This window comes from Hyposmocoma kahamanoa, unplaced genomic scaffold (genome assembly GCF_003589595.1).
Source record: "Hyposmocoma kahamanoa isolate Upper Pololo Valley unplaced genomic scaffold, ASM358959v1 224, whole genome shotgun sequence".
In the NCBI taxonomy this organism is placed as follows: domain Eukaryota; kingdom Metazoa; phylum Arthropoda; class Insecta; order Lepidoptera; family Cosmopterigidae; genus Hyposmocoma; species Hyposmocoma kahamanoa.
In genome coordinates, this window is record NW_020653743.1 from 7,806,675 (window position 1) to 7,824,518 (window position 17,844).

Sequence of the window (17,844 nt, forward strand, 5' to 3'; positions counted from 1 at the left end):
AAAAAAAACTTTATTCCATTAAAATGTTACATTGCTATGGTAATTTCAAAAAAATAATATATGTTTATCTTTCATTAATGAAAACCTCCTAGAACTAGTGAACGACCACAGGCACCTGTACAAAGCCGTCAAAAACTATTGCAGTTAGGTGACTACCTATAGTCACAATAGGTAGGTCGGGATTGTGTTACCTCATTCACCGTATTCGCCCGACATAGCCTCTTCATATTCTCACTTGTTACGGTCTTTTCAACATCCTTTGAAAACACGTCTTTGTCAACGAAGAGATCATCAAACGAAACTTAACTGCACTTTATAAGAATATTTTTATGAAAAGGTAATTCTGAAATTACCCGAAAGGTGGCAAAAGACTGAAGATGAACATGGCCGATACATAATTGATTAAAGTTTGTTATTTATCTTATAAATCTTTTTCGTTTATACTTTGATACCAACCCAATATTGAGGGTGAACACGATAAATAAACTTTTTCCAGAAAACGCATCCTTTGTGTTTGACAAAAAACTAGGAATCGTGAAATTTAGGAGACAGGTTACTTCTTTATAGGGCATGCCACCAATACGATAAGGCTCAATTTATATTGCGGCGGAACGGGATGAAAGCGAATTTTTGTAACGTAATTGTACATACACTATTTGCAATATCGTTCACTTCCATTCCATTACGCCGTAATATAAATTGAGGCTAAGAAGCAGACAGGTGCCTCAGGGTGACGGGCGCAGTGGAAATACCCGTCAGATCGTTGCGATTTAAAGCTCTGCAACTGTTAGGGACAGGCGTGTCGCTTGCCATCAGGCGCACGACTTAAAAGAAAAAACCCTGAAAGTTGGGACGTCTAGCGTAAATCGAGACACATGACATGACACAAGTCTTTTTAAAACAATAGAAAATAATGTGTGCAAATCGCTATCAAGCCAAGTCTTTTTTGGGTTGTTAACATTTCACTGTTTTCATTCATTGTTACAATATTGCAGATTCAGATTAGATCCGAAATCACAACACAAAAGAGAATTCTAACAAACACAAACGAGATATCAACAGACTTGAGTCACCAATCTTACGGTGAGATTTATAAAACGAACTATGACTTCGAATAAGCAAAGGCGGACCATATCTCTCTACGTTAGTTTTGATTATAGTGATCCTCCCTACCTACCCTTAGGGCATACGAGAACGACACTATAACCTGTGCGCGCACAGGAACCTTACAAGTTCAGGTTCTGACCCCAAATCAGCTAGTGCACAGGGTTGTCACCGACCTCTGTCACTTGACTTCATCCGGTTTTTCGAGAGGCTAATGCCTCGGGTGAGCCGCCCCGGGTGCACGTACAGTAGCCTCCATATTTTCCAGATAGGTACCGGAGCTGTAGGCACGCTCACTTCCCGTTGCGCATTGCACAACTAGCAGTTGCCACCGCTAAGCCGTGAGTCTGAGTCCACTACCAAATATCCTCATTGGTGGCGGTGCTGTAAGGCACGCTCACTTCCCGACGCCGAAAAACGACGTCTCTCCAGTTCCCAATAACCTAAGCGGCTGGAGGGACCAGGGGATATCTAGCTTATCCTCTACTAGTTCTCCAGGCTAGTGCCGAAGATGCCAGTCGCAGTGTCCTGCGACAGTGTCCGGACATAGCTTCCAACTTAAAGGGCAACACACGTGCCCCGCGCGTCACCACATACAGGCTCTAAATTAGACCGCTACTATAACGCGCTAGCTGCTCACGAGACAGACGCGCCGGCACAAGCAAAACCGGGGCAGACAAACATGTCCATCTCTGCAGCTAACCACAAACCCCAGCGAGTCCTTACCCAAGTCCGGGTCCGCCGGAGACGCCCGCAAAGGCGTATCACTGGCAGAGGGCTTGACCCGGACGCCCGCCGTACCCTGGTATTGCCGTCGAGCCCGTAGTCTCTCCGGAAAACCCTATCTCTCGGGTCAGTAGATAGGGACAAGCAAAGATGGACCGTTAAGCAAGATTTTCGTATTTACAAAACAAACTTTGCTTAAGTTTAAGCAAGAAACGCAGGACCTTGTAAAAGAGTTTTCTGCCGCCGAGTAGTAATGTCAGCATTTCTGCGTTCCGGTTTTGAAGGGTATTAAGGGTGCTGGTGAAATTATATGCACATGGGACTTGTCAACTTATGTCTCAGCAGTGGCAGTGTCCTAACATTTTTGCGGTTTTAAGCTCTGAGTGGCACTGCTACTGTGGACAGAGATATCTTGTCGTCCCGTCGCTTATATCATAAAAAAATCAAATTAAATTAAACTTGGAGTTTACTTCGTAATTTCTTGCTTAAATTTAGGGAAAGTACGTTTTATAAAAAAAACTTGGTTAGCTCGCCATTTTCGCTTAGTCTAAGTCAAAATTCGTTTTTAAAGTCTCAGCCTTAAAGAGTCCGCTGCATGAATGGACAAAGTCTATTTAATTCAACAAAACAAGGAGTGACCAATTTTAAATTTACACCCGCCTGTCAGACCGGCACGGGTATGCCTTTACTGTTTGACAAGCACAATATTCTCGACATGAAAAATTCGCCCGAAAAACAAATTTACATATTTTTCCCATAAACTCAAAAAGATGCAATTACCTCACCCGAAAAGTGTTGGTAGGTACAGAAATAAACTTAGTGTATAATTAAATTCAGTACGGATTTGGTAAGAAAGTAACTCTGAGAGCCGAAAAACAATAATTACCAAATTACTTTGGGACCACCCTCAAAGAAAGTTTTAATTAACAAAACACGGTTTACAAATGCTAAACATCGTACGAGGTATCGTAAAATCGGTTAAATTGACGTCTAAAGCTAAAGGGGTGTCCTAAAACTTACGTTACTTAGTAAGCTTAGAGCTGTGTGCAATGACTAAAGTTGTAAAGCTGTTCCTTAAACTTAAAGTCACGGAAAATTTACTAGTTCTTAAAACTTCGCCTGTCTAGGCTAGACCATGTTGCAAACGCCATTAATAAGGACTTTAAAGAATATTTTCCAAGACGAATTTGACTACTTCATAGAGTTTATTAAAGTGCTTATTGGACCAGCATTTTCGAGTCAAAGAGAAAAACGATGTCAAGTCTAATTAGCTGTCAAACCAAAATACACTGCAACATCAGAAATTGTAGTTTCAAAAAAAGTTGCAATAAGGATTCTCCGGTTTTTTTGTAACGTTTGAGGTTATTAACATAAACAGGCTGCCTCCGAACGGTTACCATGCCGGACTGCCACGCAGAGGTCCAAGGTTCGATTCCCGGGCCGGGATACATATTTGTATGGCCTACATTTATTTCTCTCGTGAGTTTGGGTGTAATTTGTGGTTGTCTATGTGTGTGTGCATGGCACCCGCGATACAGGGTTTCCCTAGTGCGGGCTATGTTGAGTGTGTGCGTAATTATCATTATTATACATTTAACTTGCTTCGCACAATAGATATCAAAATAATTCCTTCCAGCTGTTATAATCTTACTTCGAAAAATAAGCCATTTGTGTTGAAAAACGAATAAATTTCTTTTCCGTTTATATCAGTCAAAAATTGTTGTAATTAAATTAAAATACACTGTGCCTGCAGTGTTTTGGTTTGAAAATATTAAGGCATTTGGACAGCAGGGGCTTACATTAAGTCAAATACGAGAAATATTACGATCGACTTCCCAGGTTCATTTGACTTATGATAAAAGTTCGTTCTATTTATTATAGACTACATTTTTTATTCAAAAAAACAGGAAGAAAATAGGATAATAAAACAGAAACAGACAAAACGTATTTTTTATGATAGGTTAATTTACAGGTTAGTAAATATTGTAGAATATTATCCTAATTATTATTTAATATTTCACGATAATATATTTAAATATTAAAAATTGACACCAAAATTAGGTACCAAAAACTAATTTAACAACTTTGATATAACATCAACAGATGGGACAAACAAATCGTGCGCCTGATGGTAAGCTGCACGCCTGTCCATAATAGTTACAGTGTCACTCAGAATTTGAAATCGCAAAGATCTTTAAAGCTCTGAGGGATGAACAGTCGTACGCCAGATTATAAGCTACAATCTGGCGTGTAGCTTACCATCGCACGACTTGTTCGTCCCGTCACTTGATGTTATGTAAAAAAAGACCCGAACAGAGTAATGCTCACATTACTGCATGGCGGCAGAAATAGGTAAAGTTGCAGTACTAAAATTCTTACCCTAAAATTATAATTTACTAGAAACCAATATTCACTCACGAAAACAATTACGGATCGACGTATAATCAACGATTCAAGTTAACCCGAAAGCATGGATATCTAATAAAACCATAGTTCAGTAATTAATGATTTACACGTGACGACCTCGGCGGCCTAACTATTTGCACTGTGGACGCTGGAAGAGACGGACTCGAGTTCGATTCCTAGTAGAAACAATTTGGGAAACGAATTTCTCTAAATTGGTTCTAACCATGAAGTTCCGGGTATTGTCTCGGAGTGAATTCCGTTTGCTCTGGTAGTCATAGTACAAAGAATTCCCTAGTTTGCAACCAGGCAATTGGACCTATAGAACACAGACACTCATAGCCCCGCATTAGAAAAATTCTATCTCGCATATGCCATGGACACACATAGACAACTACAAATTACACCCAAACTCACGAGAGAAATAAATATAGGCCATACAAATTTTTCTCCTGGCCTGTGAATCGAAACCGGGACGTCTGCGTTGCAATCCAGTAGGGTTGCCGTTTGGCACGGAGGCTATTACTTATTTGTTGCTTTTATTAGTTTTACAAAGAACTTTGATTATTATAAAATACAACCACATCAATTACCTCGTCTCAAACTGGGGAACTCCCTGCGCTATGACTATCAAAGCAACGGAATTGACCACAGGGCACTACCCAGAACACCAGATTCCAAACTGGTCTTACTGGAAATCGAACTCGGGACCTCTTCATCCAGCGCCCACAGTGCAAACCGTTAGGCTACCCCTCAACCCCACCTTGCTGACCAAATGCGAGTTGGCACTTCGCTCTTCAAATACTTTGGAACATTCTTCGACGGCAATTTAGTCGTAAACAGCATTGCACATGCTTCGTAAGGACGCAATAGTGGGGCCGAACTATCACGTTTCTATATAAAAGGTATTCTGATTTCGTTAAAACTTTATATTGCTTCTGTCAACTCCAAAAAATGAATCCGAAATTAGTTTTCAACTCATACCAGAGATATTGGTTACTTCTATAGCTAGTATAGTGCCATTAAAGTAACTCAGAAACAAGTATTTATTTCTTTCTTTAACTGCCTTTGTGGCCAAACGGGTACCGTGCTAGTCTGCCACGCAGTGGTCCCGGGTTCAAATTCCCGATATGAGACAAATATTTGTAAGGGCTACATTATTTTGTTTCTCTCGTGAGTTTGGGTGTAATTTGTGGTTGTCTATCTGTGTGTCCATGCCACACGCGATACAGGATTTCCCTGGTTTCCACAAAGTCATTATCAACTTATGCTTATATATCAACTGCGTGCAGTCGATGTGTGCATCGTCTATTTTGCTCTTAATCATCATCATCATCAACTCATTTATACGTCCCACTGCAGGGCACGGGTTTCCTTTCAGACGAGGGTTTAGGACATAGTCCGTCACGTTCTCAAATTTTTCGTCAAAACTCTCTTTTAAAAACATTTAAAATTAGTTAACATGTACGACTTGTCGGAACTTGCCCTAACGATGTATACCTGAAATATCGAACAATTTGAAAATTCTACAATTGGGTTATGGGTTTTTTATGATATCTGAAAAAAATATTTTATCACTCAGCCGCTTTTTACTTAGCGGTCGGTAGTACTGCCTCTCAAGCAAAAGGTCGTTTTCTGACCGGTTCAAGTCTTTATGAAGCGTGCTGACTCCTTTATTGGATCTATCACTGAGGCAATATAACTAATGAATTGATCAAATATGAAAATACTTCTGTACGGATCGTGTACACCCGTGTCCGGAAGTCGATGAGTCGCAACTAGGTTAATAGCTACAGCAATTATTGTTATTATTGCCTAGCAAATAAAACATAATTAGACCGAAACCGATAAAGGAACAAGGCGAAATAATAGAACTGAAACCAATGCACTGAGAGGTCAGAAAGTTAGATAACAAAGTCGGCCACACTTGACTTAAGACAAAATGCATGTGACCTGTGTGATCACTTAAAAGTCTATACAACCTCAAATGGCTTTGGTTGATTCCTCATAACAGTGAAAATGTTGAATCAATCGATTTGGAAAAAATATATAGTAAAATCGAGGATATACACTGATTCATCAAGGTGAATGTTCACCGACCCCACGGCGCCGACTCAACCGGCGAGAGGGAAACCCGGGGGGGTTTTAGTGGGGTAGGCCCTCCAGTCTGGAGGGAGAGTCCCACATAACCCCTGAATCTCCCTGGGCTCAGGGGTATCTATAAAGATTTCAACCGTCAAAAAAAAAGGATATACACTGTGATATACACATACGGTGTGAAAACACGATGCCTAAAAATTTTCACGACAGAAAAAAATACACTTTCCTCGAAATACAAGAAAACCGCTGTATTCAATGGGTGCTTTACAATACCAATGATTTTTTAAATATCGTTCTATTTAGTTCGCTATACGACATACATTTTTCAAATGGCTAAATTTCGTTTGCAAAAAAAATTATTCTGAAATAAAGCCAGTGTCCCCGACCGAGTGTGCTCTACCAAAATGAACCGTATTTAAAAATAAAAAAATTTGAATTCCAGCTGAGGTAGACTCGACTCTTAATGGTTCCATTTTAAATTGAACTACCTCATGTTTTTCTTAGATGTCTAGGAAAGAGCTTAGTGCCACAGCGCAGTTACAGCAATTTACAAACTGGGCCCAGAATATTCCGACGAGATTAATTTAAGGAAATGAACATTCTTACATACACATTTACGTTCCAGTACGAACATGTAATTTATGTCAAGAAGAATTGTGACTTCTTAATGGAAAATGGTGATAGGAATAATTTTAATAGGAGAAACATGATCTCTGTATTGAGAACTAAAAAAATCGACCTCAAAATTCATTCATCCCCTAGCTTGCCACCCTTAGAGGTGGAATATTTTCTCCAAATTTAAATAGGACCACTACTGAGGTACTATTTTCAACAAAAAAAGAATCATCAAAATCGGTTCACAATTACCAGAGTAATTTAGAACTTCTTACTATTTTTGAAGTCGGGTTAAAAATATACTGACTATTCTTAACGTCTTTTTCACAAATCACAAATTAATTTAAGGGGCAATGTATACGCTAACGCAATGTCCCCATACGAGTACTAAACGTTTTGCCATTTACGAAGTTACAATTTTATACAATCCTACTACAAATTCTGCGTACTGGGATGACAAAAATTCATGACAGTTACCCGTTTAGCTCTTTCAGATTGTTTATACGTACGATATGTTTAAATATATATTGTAAATGGGAACAAATATTCATGTACATTTTAACTTTTTTATTTTTAAAAAACCGACCTCTCAAGTTTGCTTTTCGGTTTTTTTTATTGGAATTACATCTATTTGCCAAAATTGTATTAGAATCGGTTAACGGAAAGTGCACGAAACCGGATTCATCCGTTAGTTTGTCACCCTTAGAGATGGAATATTTTCTTCAAATTTGAGGTACTTTCTTCCCAACAAAAAAGAATCATCAATATCGGTTCACAAATGCCGAGTGATTACTCGGCGTAACATACATACAAAAAAACATAGTCCAATTGAGAACTTTCTCCTTTTTTGAAGTAGATTAAAAAGCCAACCCCTAGAGTTTGTTACTCATGTCGTAATCTCAGAGGAATTTGCCTTACGAATGAGTAGTAGTGTTTATATTATGTTTATATTGAGTTTCTATTATATTTTTTTTTAGTTTCGGATCTCATCATCTTCATCAAGCCATTCATAAGTAGTACTGTTGGGGACGGGTCTTCTCTCAGGTGAGGGTTAAGGCCATAGTCCGCCAACCTGGCCTAATGCAGGTTAGGGTCTTCACACCTTTTTCCGAGGGTTGTGAACCTTCTTCGACGTGCAGGTTTCATCAAAATGTTTTTCTTCACCAAAAAGCTCATAGTAAATTTAAAATTAAATTTCGCATATAAATTTCGAAAAACTCAGAGGTACAAGCCCGGATTTTAACCTATGGCCTTGTGCTTTCCGGATCTAAATCGCGTTTATTGGTTTCTTCATACAAAGCAATCGTTTCAGACTCCGGCTACTCTATACAGGCCCCAAATTTTGATTGCCTCTCCCGATCGGAAACTGCGTCTTTTCTGAGCCGAGGCGCATAATTGCGATTCACAACTGGCCAATCCAAAACTTTTGACATTTCAAATCGGAACAATAGTAGATTTAAATCACAAATTAGAAAGATATAGTAGGAATCAGGTTCATCTTCTCGCTCAGAAACCATCTAATTTCGAGACCACCCGATCGGTCCAATTCGGATTTGTATCAAAATCAACACGTCACGGTCACGACTAGGTACTGTTTACTCTATTCGACAATTTCAAATGTAATTTGCTCACGTATAAAAAAATATTATTTAATATTTCACGATAATATGCTTGAATATTTAAATATTAAAAATTGCCACCAAAATTAGCTACAGAAATCTAACCTGAAAATTAAAAGGTACCAAGGGACGGAACGAAGAATAAGTGGTGCGCCTGGTGGTAAGAGAAACAACTGTCTATAGCGGTTGCAGTGCCACTCAGTGCCTTAAATAGCAAAGATTTACAACCGGAACGTAGTAATGCTCACATTACGGCTTGGCGGCAGAAATAGGTAAGGTGGCAAGTATTTCCCTGGACGAACTCTTTCACAAGGAACTCTACTGCTACTAAAGTAGATTGTACAAGTGCATAAAACGCGTCATTTTCCCCGAGACGAGTATATCCTTAAATCGAAGGTAAAAAGGGTTTTATGAACGAGTTATACACTCTGCTTTTCACTTCGTTTGCGAGGAAATTAAACAACAATAATACAAATAAACGATTATTTAATTAAAATTGAACGTAAAATTACAATAATTAGACATATTTAATGGGATTTTTTTTATGCACTAGAGCATAAAATCCTATACACCCAGCATAAATACGAACTTTAAGAGCATGAGAAGTGAAAAAATTATATTGTGTTATATTTGAATCAAACGGGATGAAAAATGTTCAAAGCGCATCTGACAGCATATTTACTATGATCGTTCAACTACTTAATCCGCTATTAAAACGGCGTGCAAATCATTTTGCAATGCAAGTGAAATAAACACTGGAGTTGCGAAGTATTATGTGATAGTAAAGATTAGTTGTTTACTTTGAGAATCATTGTAAAAATTATAATACCACACATCAAAAGTGTTTTCCATGATTTTGCCAATTACTGAAAATCATGTTTTTTTAAATTAATTTTTAACCGACTTCACAAAAAAGGAGGAGGTTCTCAATTCGACTGTGTTTTTTACATTACGCGATAAACTATTTTGATAATTCTTTTTTTTTGTTGGAAGAGGTTACCTCAGTAGTAGTCTCATTTAAATTTCAAGAAAATATTCAACCTCTAAGGGTGGTAAACTAGAGGAGGAATCACTAAACACCAATGGTATTTTTGGTCAATTTCTTAAAGTAAAAAACAAATGAATACATAAATAATTTAATAAATCTAAATTTTAATATGGTAATCAAGTAATTTGAAAATAATGGCTTGATTTCCACTTTTGATGAGTGTATTTGTGTTTATTCATTTATTTATTAATCACGAAAGAATTATAAAAATAACAAAATTATCAAAAGATAAGAAAAATATCATTTAACTGCCTCTAACCTTGGTGGTCTGCCACGCAGAGGTCTCGGGTTCGATTCCGGGCCAAGAGAAATATATGTATGACCTACATTTGTTTCTCTCGTAAGTTTGGGTGTAATAGTGGTGGTCCATGTGTGTGCGGGGCTATGAATGTGTGAATTCTGATTCATGAATTAAGTTACGATCCTACAATAAACATTACGATTACACGTCCCCGCAGTCAGTTAAAGCTGGCGTAATATTATTTGCACCGATTACTCTAACCTAGTGCGGAGATATGAGTGTGTGCGTTATTTATTTATTTTATCAGTTGGAAAACCGTGCCAAGAGGTTTATAGGTGACTCAGATCTGGTAGAGGCGAAGTTACAAAGTCCTGAACATCGCAGTAAAGTTGCCTGCTTATCGGTATTGTCCAGGATATATCACGGTGAGTATGCGATGGAATTACACGATTTAACTCCGCTTATTCATCAGGGGACTAGATGTGGCCTGTGGTTTCACTCCTATGTTATGGATATTCAATACTTTCGCATGAAGCGTTACGCTTCCACATTTTATATGGGTGAAAGAGCTATGGAGTGGAATTGCCTGCAGACTTATCCTCTGAACGCTATACTTAGGCCATACTGAGTTTCTGGATTCTGATAAGTAAGGCCAGATATTATGTTTATAATCGATTTGTTGTTTTTGAAAGTATATGCCCTCATCATTAATACACTTTTGCATTCGTTGGAACCGCTGTGAAAAGCAGTAGGACCAGTCCTTCATAGAGACCTCTTCAATGGCTTCGCGGAACTCATTCACCGCCGCTTCCGGGCTTATAAATCGTAAATCTCCAAGTTTATCTAAGAGATTAAGTGATTTAGAAATAAAAAGAAGTCGCATGGTCTGGCTTCTCTTGTTGACTTAAGTCACATCGAAAATCGTAGAAAATTATGGATCGAAAGTTTTCACGACTGAAATTCATTATAATAGCGACTCATGGTTTTCTAAACGACGCCACAATGAAAAAACAAATAACAGTCTCATAAAGTAAAAAGTAACCAACTCACAGAGACTGCCTTTCACGCTAAGAAAAGTCGCCGGGTCTATGCAAGAATTCGTGTCGTTTCTACACACGAACTGTATACACTGCCTCGGCGCCAGCCAAGAAAAAAAATCTTGTCTACCCCCGGCACGATGCGCTCTGCCGCTATTGTACTATGCGCGTGGACGTTGGCTGTGGACGGTGTTGCCTTACTAATAGTCAACATTCAAAACAAAATATTTCTTCCCACAGTCGGCAGTAAACAACAGCTACCTGGAAGACTTGTAATGCACTGACACATTTTACCCAAAACACGTCTGTTCGAAGGCATTCGTATCGTGTAGATAATCATCATTTTCTCGTCTGCAACAGATACGACATGTTTTCGTGGCTAGATCCGACAAAGTTCTTGTGTACAAGATCATTCTCATCTTTTATGTAGCAGACAGCGTGTACACGTGCCCTAATAAGTGTTGCGACCCTTTAGAAGGAGGAACCAAAGCGTGTCAATTTTTAGTCATGCAAAGTTTGTTCAGTATTTTTGGATACAGTTGTAAATAACATTATAATGTTATCAATATAAATTCGACCTATCTTATCGTATTCCAATAAACCGTGTTTATCTTTTTCGAAACTGCGAGTAATCGATGAAATCGACATCATATCGAAATAAATCAATAGCACGTGAAGCGGTAGATAGTAATGTTTATAAAGATTACTTTGAACCTTTTGTTACTTTTACATTCAATGAATAACTGCTTCGACATGTTCTGAGTACAGCAACCTCGACAGGATTGCGAAGACTTTATGGAACGATTGTACGTTTGGGAATTTTAATAGCATCGAGTTTTTCAACAAATTTGAATGACATATGGAATAGCTCTCTCAAACAGGCCTCTCTGAAATTGCGGAAAAAATAACAGCTGTTCAATACAGTTCGGAAAACACTTCCATCAATAATATTTGAAGGGCAAATATCTCTTAGTCTATTTTTTAACTTTAATTATATCGCGGATAGCACAAAGAAGTGTACAAACAACCCTGTTAGGGCGTTTAATCGATTCATATGTAGTTTTCAGTATCTACGCTTAGTAGAAATGCATTTAATAGTTATCGTGTAGCACAGGATCAATAAAACCTTTTAGTTTTTTTAATGATACCCGCATAAATGGTTTGATGATGACCATGAAGTGATGGGACAAACAATGGTGGATAGCGACATGCTTGTAAATATCAGTTGCAGTGGCACTCAGAGCTTCAAATACCAAAGATTGCCAAATCCCAAGTGCCTGTAATTCAGAAGCACCTTACATTATTACTAACACACTCACCCATTACACTTACACTCATATAACACACTCTCACTCACACACACAAATATCTTATATTTTATCTTGTATCTCCTATAATTAAAAATAAAAGTAATTCGAAAATCTTTTGTTTTATATAAAGAACATATAATTATTTGTAAAACAAGTTTTGTAATATGGAAGAGCGGCTCTCCTAGCACAAGTAATGTCTTACTTAAAAGGAGTGTCAAACGCAGTCTAATGTAAACTAGCCCTAAGTTACTGAAAATAAACTTTTTTTTTTTTTTTTTTTTTTTACATTACAATAGTAAGGTGCTGCTGAATCCCGTGTCCGTGTTCCCGTTTTGAATACAAAACGGGAACACGGTAATGCTGACGTTACTGCTTGGCGGCAGAAATAGGTACTTCTCTGGACGAACTCTTTCACTCTTTCACTATAATCTGTACAACACTATAATATATATATATATATATATATATATACAGATTATTTGCATCTCATGAAGTGTGGCCCGATATAGAGCAGCACATTTAAAAATGTACATTTTTTTTCAAATCCTCAATTTGACACACAAGCCCTAAACTAAAGGTTTACATGCAATCAAGAAAACAAAAACAACGGCACACGTTCCTTGGTAACATTTATAATACTGACCCCGTTATCTGTTACGACCTATATTCCCCCATTTCTAATTTAATCAACTAAATAGATCACCATAGCAACATACAGTAGCTCATCAGCTTCAATTTGCAAAAAAAATACACAACAAAGACTGTCATTGGACTTATTACTGTAATAACTACTGCACTGTATGTAGGCAAACAATTACATTATTGTTCTAGATAAAACTTAATTTAGGCATTAAACAAATGACGACACGGGCAGACAGACACCAAAAGATAATGTAAATGAAAACAATATAATGCTATAGTACACTATTTGAGAAGATTCGCAATATGAAAAGCTTTGCAATGACATAAAAATATTCTTAAATTGATTGAAAAGTAAAATTTGGAAACAGTTTACACTAATTTAAGTCTAAGAGCGACATCTCTAGCCAGGGCTGGTAGCTCTAGATGTCCTGATTCAGTGCCCACAGTGAAAGCGCTCGGCCCCTGAGGTTGTCAGGTACCAAAGATAGTTTATAATCATCAAAATTTTTAATTAAAAATTTATAATCATCAAAACAATCAGAGCACCTGCTGATGTGTCACGTTGATTAAACTCTAGCGCTCATTCGTAAGGCAGATTCCCCTTAGAAGAATGAGCAGGAAACTCGAGGGGTTTGCTTTGTAAATAAACATTTGTACACATTTATCATTTACAATACATTTTTTTTTTCAAACATCATAGACTGACATCTAGACTGCCTCCAAGAGCTAAACAGGTTACAAATCACAGATTTTTGTTATCCAAGTATGCAGAAGTTGTATTATAACCTTTAGTATAAAGTTTTTGTTTGACTTTAGTTTTAAACCTTGTGAATAGCAAATTTTTGTATATAATCTTGTTATAGACGCGTGTACATTGGCCCTGAAATGAATTTGTCACTTTGTGAAGACGACTATCAAGAACAGCTAGTTCATTTTTATTCCTCATATGAATGTTACGACTGTCAATACTTTAAAAAAAAATTACTATTCATCTTAATATAAATTACATTTTCATAAAACTAATATTTCACAACATTTCATACAATTCAACATTTTCATAAATACTGTCATACTAGTGTAAGAATGTTGATTTTTTAAAACTTATCTCTCAAAGATACTCTGGGGCTCAGTTTCTGCAGTACAAAGATTCTATCGATATGGGCGGCATTACCCCAAACAAAATGCCGTATGTCCTTAGACTGTGAAAGTAGCTGAAGTTAACCAATCTAGCGGTTTCGACGTCTGAAAGTTTCCGTATTTTTTAAATCGCGTACATTGCACAAACGAGCCGTTTTGATAATTTACTTACTTAACTGACCTTAATCTTTCAATAACATCTTGTGTTAGTTGATATATCAAAAACCGCACGTCAGGTTCATTCATCATGTTCAGGAGACTTGTTTGATACAATAAAAAAAAGACTAAGGTACACTTTGAAATTCCTACATTTGAACAAAATTACTACATCTATCATGGTAGTATTTAGTACAGTAGTGCAGCTTTACACTTTAGACCTTGGATTATTCTTATGTTAAGTGGTACAGGGTTGAATTTAAATATACAACTGAGATTAAACTTAGTTAGTGTTGAAAAGAACCCTAGGTAAACTGAAAATTAGTGGGTATTGAAAAAAATACAAGTCACAATAATGTAGCAATGAAGTATCTCTGCTCTTAGTATTATACATATACAACCCAATGACCATTACAAGCTAAGGTTTCTCTAGCAAGAGGATTTTATGCTACACTCCCAAACCCTGGTCGAATTCAAGTCAGGACCATCACTCATTGACGTCTACTTTTAATTTAGATGCAAGTATTCGCACTGAAGTTCTTTTTCAAAGTTAATATACCATTTACATATTGTGGAGATGTAACTGCCTAATTACCATCTATTATATATCTATGTAATCATCCCATGAAAGACCTAGAGGGTTTACAAGTGTATAAGATGGTATACAAGTGTATAAATCAAGTTTTGTAAACAGAGATAATAGTTTGAAATTACACACTATCAAGACCATAAGAGTTAGTTAAATACTGTAAGAACTTGTTTGATTGAGACTGTTTAAGTTATATTTAAAGTAGATTGTCTTAAGTAACAATAGTTTTCATGAATAATTTTAGCAACAAATACAAACATAAGCCAAATTTGTTCAATGCTAGCTTCTCATGATACCTACACAGTTAAATTTGAATACCAGCAAAGTTGTCAATATTTCTGAAATACTCAACGCTGACATTTAGATAGCATTCAACATTTCTCTTTGGTCTTCATGATTTCTGTCAAATTAAGACCTTCATATTATTCATCATCATATTATTGATGAGACTGGGAATGAAAAGTATACAATACTATGTATTCTTTTGTATACTTGGACAAGTAATAAATTTTGATTTTATAAGAATTTGTAAATTGATTTAGTGAGGAATTTAACATGCAAGCAATCCTAATAACTGGGTTATTAGAGTAGGCAATTAGGTGTAAGGCTCTAGCAAATTACTGTGTATTACTTGCAAAAGTCTCCTTCTGTTATTAGCAGATATTCTTGGGTGAAATTGGCATGCAATTATGTCTTTCCCTGCTAATGAGTGTGATAGATAAGAAATAATTACTTTCTAACACTAGGAAACAAAACATGTAGCCAATGACAAAAGACAAAACACATACAAGACTTCTTGGTACTATTTTTAGTGTTATTATAAACCCACTGATATCGGCAGGTACTTGGGCTGTTACGTGAAGGAGTAAAATTTATTTCATTTCAGTCAAATTTTTACCCAACTGAAGTAGATAAGTCATTTAAGAAACAAATTAGTAGTAGTGTTTTGAGTAACCATGGACATGGTTTTTCATACTTGAAGTACAGGAAATCATTATTTTAAGATCAGGTAAGTAATTGTTGGTATATTTCTTTACCTGTAATGAGTGATTGGCACAGCTGTGTATACAGTAAAGTAATTTCTAATGCAAGTAACATAAGAGTTAAATTTTAAATACAAATTAATAAATTTTTTCTTACCTACATAATATTAAAGTTTCAATGCAGAATTATTTACCAGTTCATGGCTAACTCAGTTAATAGCAAAAATTACAGTAAACTACTCAATAGTAATTGCAAAAGGATAAAAATATAAGCAAAAACCTTTTTTTTAAACTGACTGACTGGTCAAGTTAACATAAACAATTCCAATTAAGAACACCTTTATTTTTGTTTCACTAAGATAATAGTCATAATATGGACAAAGGTTACATTCCCGTGTGACTCACAACTGAGATTTTGTACCAATAAAGCGTACTGAGTCACCTAACTGGATGGTTCAAAAATAAACAAATAAAAAACGTAATTTTATCTCACTTTATGTAGTAAAGTGCGCTTACAACAGTGAAATTGATGCACTGGCATTATTCCAAACACCGTACGCTCGTGTCTTGCATTACAAATACGGAAGTTGGTATTATAATCAACTCAGAAGAGTCCATATTATTGTCCTAACATCACCTTGAAAGGTTCATCCACTCGTGACGTGCTACAATTGTATGTTACACGTACAATCACGTACTCTTGATAATGAAATTAATATTGTTTTATGCGGGCTTCGAATCGAAACAGTGGAATTATCTCTCGCCGACTAAATTGGTTTTCAATTCTCAAATCTCAAACACCAGTGACAAGTCAACAGCAATACTTTTTCACACCAAATCGACCGTTTTAGAAAGGTAATTTATGAATTATAAAAAATAATTGAACATTAACAATAAACTACATATCTTTGCAATAGCACTTATATTGAAAAGACAAAAAAGAAATCGCAAGTAGCTATTCTTCCCTTGTAGAAACACATTCACTTACGTTTTCTCACCAGGGCAATATAAACTTCCTCTTCAATTTTATTTACATGTGCTTGTTACACAATAGTCTGTACATTTTATTTTATCCACTACAAAAATAATCACCACGAAATTACTATTGAAATGACAGAAAACAACGAAGAAAAAAGACGTGTGTCAATGGTCGGCGGATGCTCTCTGCCCACTTGTCATGAATAACCAGGAGATGGCGCTTTCAACATTTCAAATGTCAAACCATAGACATTTTATGAGAACGATGACAGACCTAAATTGTTACTTCCAGACAAACTCATCAAATCACAAACCACTGTCAAATAGAGTTAAGAATTTGAGATATTTTTTTTACGTATGTAAGATAATTGATATGGACATATGGAGGAAACGCAGTATATTAACACAGTTAAAAATATATATATATATGTATATTTTACTACCTCCTCCTACATTAACGTAATAATTTATAGACTACTACAATATCTAAAATTTAAAGTCAAGTACGTAATAATATACATTTTAATCTACTAGGACATAGATATCGTTGTTAAGGACAATAAGCGTTTAGTTAGTCGGTATCACCTAAACGGTTCGGTCTCGGTAATATTATTTTAATGTTCCTCAACATTAACACTACACTATTGTTCTGATAAGTAAAATAACAATTTAAAAAAGTCCTTTTTTTTCTTTATTTTTCATTCTCATTGCAACTGTCACTATACCACTTCACGAGATTTTAAAGCCTATTGTTGAACCGAGATAGCATGATGATTTTAACAGATCGTTTGAGTATTATGGTTAACATACAGGTAAGACTAAAAAGACAGTAACAGCTTAAATACTAGAAATGAAAACTAGGATTTTTAAATTATATGAATAAAATTGGGTCCCCGCGGCAAGATACCCAAGATGCTGGCAGCGTTCCCCCTTTGTATTGCTATGCTAATGCGTATTATGGTTTACTATAGTAATTATAAATACTATAATAATTTAGTATTTATAAGTGCATATGCCTCCGTTTCTCTACTTAACGAATGGTATGACCATAATACGAACAATCACAATTAATTGCAATTTAAATGTAGATGTAATATTAAATTATATTTTATTCGTACTATTCAATTGAATTAAAGACGTGATTCGAGTTCATGTA

General features: G+C 36.2%; 1 protein-coding gene across 2 annotated transcripts in view; it reads right to left on the bottom strand.

The window, feature by feature from the left end:
- Positions 1-16,879, bottom strand: part of LOC113228099 (transmembrane and coiled-coil domains protein 2) — a 69,919-nt gene extending 53,040 nt beyond the window's left edge. For both annotated transcript variants that reach the window (XM_026461240.1, XM_026461238.1), the window contains exon 1: positions 16,699-16,879. The gene's annotated coding sequence lies outside the window, so the exon portion shown is untranslated. The remainder of the gene's footprint in view (positions 1-16,698) is intronic.
- Between the last annotated feature and the right edge of the window lie 965 nt (positions 16,880-17,844).